Raw genomic sequence first — 3,256 nt, 5'->3', positions numbered from 1 at the left:
CTGTAATGCAACAATCACAAAGCCCTCTCACTTTGATCTTATGCAACCAGGTATAGCAGGCCTCTTACATTGCATAAACCTCTTGACATGTGAATTTTGCTGTACAACCTCCCTCTCATGCTCCAGGCTGTGTGAGTGTCACTGCAGAGGGTTTAGAGAGACAGAGAGTGGAGCTGGAACCAGGGAACACTGTGTCTGAATTTTCTGTGGCTTAGCTTCATGACCAATTAGGAAGCCAGGCTGTCTAGCAATAAGTGAAGCCGGCTTCCTAGCCAATCAGGAAGCCGGGAGGCAGGTCATAACCCACCACCCGGCTTACTGATTGATCCATGCACCTTCGTGGCACTGCCGGTCAGAGGGACATCTCCCTCTGACCAGAAGTTCCGGTGTCGGGTTATCGGAGCATTTGGGTTGAGTATGTCTACTTGGACAAATACTCTCTATCAATATGGATACTAGTGTCGGTATCGGTGCATCCCTAGTCACAATGTACAAATATATTAAAGCTGAATGTAGTAACTGTAATAAACTGTTTACTCTAAGGTCCTTGGAAAAAGAAATGTGGCCACAATTTGGTGTTGGACAAAAGGAGGTTTAACCATAATTTATGTAAAGAGTTATTTACAGTTAGAACAGAAAAAAGAGAAACTCCCTTCCCCAGGTAGTTGTAGCAGCAGAGAGTCTAGATAGGTAAAAAAAAAAACATGGATGCCTCGGTGAGCACAACATACAGGAATTCCTAAAGAAAGGCTCGCACGCACGCACACACACACACACACACTTGGATGGGCCTGTGTCTTTTTTAAGCCTTATAGACTATGTAACTCTATAGGTAACTATGAGAAACTTTTGGATGATTGTACTAAATCATGTAAGTGTGAATCCTAACTAAATACAATTTCGTTTGCTACAGCACTGTGTATGATAAACAGTTGTTTTTGTTACCTCTCATTGTTGCTGATCTCCTGACTGCAGCATCTTTGCAGCCACTTCCTGTCTCCTTGCAGCCACACCAGGCATAGCAGCACCATATTACTCAGAGCGGGGATCCTGATAGTAACGGTGGACCATGTCTGTGTATTTGTGTGCTGAATGGCCACTGGTAGTATCAAGGGTGACAACTCAGGAACACAGGAGATGGGGACACAGCATTGTCACCTTATAAAAGAAAATGTCTAAAAAGGGTTTTATGGCAGGATCAAAAATGAAGTGGGAAAGGCTATAAAATGTTCTTTCTGGGGTGGGAGCAGAGCTGTATTTCTGAAATGGAGATTATGAGCGGTAAAGTTTCTCTTCTTGGTCCAACAGCTTTAAGCTTGACCATGGCGATATTTGGAGAAAGAGGTAGTTATGGGTTTACAATCATCTGTATCATCTACATAATAAACTACTCAGGCCTCATTCACACTGGCACTCCCACGTTTAGCTTTTCTAAATGCAGAAGAAGTTATCTGGGAAGCACAAACAAATGGTATGCTTCCCAGATGCCTTTTTCCTGTGTTTGGATGTGTCTGCTTAAATCTACGTTTACATGCATCTAGGGACACTCGGGGCCCATTCACACCACATCATCCAGATCATCTCCAGACCAGACCAGATTGTTTCCGGACCCAAAATACATCCTAATGTATCCCTATGCTATTTCTGGCCTATGTTCCCACCAGCGGAGTCCATTCCAGACCAGACTAGAAAAATACTGCATGTCTCATTTTGTCTGGTCTGGAATGCACTGGAACACATAAAAACGCATAAAAAAGCATGCAAACGCACTGGAATGCACCAGAAAGCCTATTTTAAGCTAAAAAAAACCAGCTCTGGAACACGGCAAAAATTGCGGTAAAAGCACGGTACAAAAAACGCGGCAAAACGCAATGCACTGCTTTCCAGATCTGGTCCAGAAAATGCTGTGAACCTGCCCTGAGAGCTTCTTACCGGATCCTGGATGTGCAGAATTCTATTTTCTCTAGACGCAGGTAAACTCAAAGTCTAAATGATACCATTGACATTCAATTATAAGCATTCAGAAGCATTTAAAAATGTGCTCTAGTTACATGGTTAGTCAGGTTAAAAAAAGACACATGTCCATCGAGTTCAACCTATAGAGGTATGAAAAATAAGAGAAATGTGCTCTAAATGCATATAAACGCAGGTTTGACACTGCCACTGTGAATGAGGTCTTAGACACAAAAAGGAATTCAAATTACTGCCTGTCTAGACAGATGGATGTCAGCCGCCTCATGATTTTCAATGGCCCCTGTTCACACCTGAGAAGCAGAACGTTAGCAGCAAAACCCCAAAAGCAAAAAAAAAGTACATGAGCTTTTTTTTGGCAGTTTATAGCTGTTTTTTTCCTCCATAGACTTCAATGGAAATGCCAGGAAACATGCGGCAGAAGCATGTTGCACATTTTCGTGCGCGTTTTTGCGTGTTTGTCCATTGACCGCAATGTTTTTTGAGTTGCCTGTCAAAACGCACGACTTCATGTGCAAGCGTTTTCACGCGCACAAAAATGTGCCAAACACGCATAAACATGCAAAAAAAGCATGCTGAACCCGCGTGTATAAACACGCAAAAAGGATGCTGCCTTGGTGTGAACAGGGCCCAAGCTCCGCAACTCTAAAGGCCTGGTTCACACCTGTGCGTATTGCATACGTTAGGCCAAATTTAGAGATTTTCATAGTTTGGGAGCGCAAAGTTAGGCTCATCCACCTGCATGTCCTCCCTCATTCCACGTGTGGAATAGCCAGCCGTGTGTTGTGTGTGTTGTGACAGGCTGGTGGAGGGATAAATATAGGGGGAATGTGGGCGTGGGTGCCATGTTTCCGGGTGTTGCTGCATGGGTGTGTGTGTGTGTTTGATAGGCATGTGTGTGCATGCGATGGACATGCTGAGGTGGTTGTCGAATGGGAGGGGCAGGTATGGGTGCAGTGTCATGCGGTGTCAAGTCTTCTGGGAGAATTAGGGAATCGACAAATCGGATTAGTCGTTCCCGTGCTGCCGACTGTCTCTGTAAAGGCACCATGTTTAGTTTCTCCTCCAAGCTGAGCAGGAAATGACCTGCGCTGGAAAGCCTGGGTAGTGGATTGGTGACGCTGTCCAGGACCTCGAGCAGCCTGCTCTGCTCCCTGGCAAAACGTGGCCGCCGTGGTCTGACAACGCTACGCCGGCGTAGCGTGCCCCTGGTTCTTGTGGCCGAGGTGCCTGGTGTCGGCGGTGCTGTTGGTGGAGGGGGGGCTGGGGGGGTTGCTGTAATGCT

This window comes from Nanorana parkeri, unplaced genomic scaffold (assembly GCF_000935625.1).
Source record: "Nanorana parkeri isolate BGI_ZX_2015 unplaced genomic scaffold, ASM93562v1 scaffold770, whole genome shotgun sequence".
Classification (NCBI taxonomy): Eukaryota; Metazoa; Chordata; class Amphibia; order Anura; family Dicroglossidae; genus Nanorana; species Nanorana parkeri.
Note: the sequence above shows the minus strand (reverse complement) of the source record.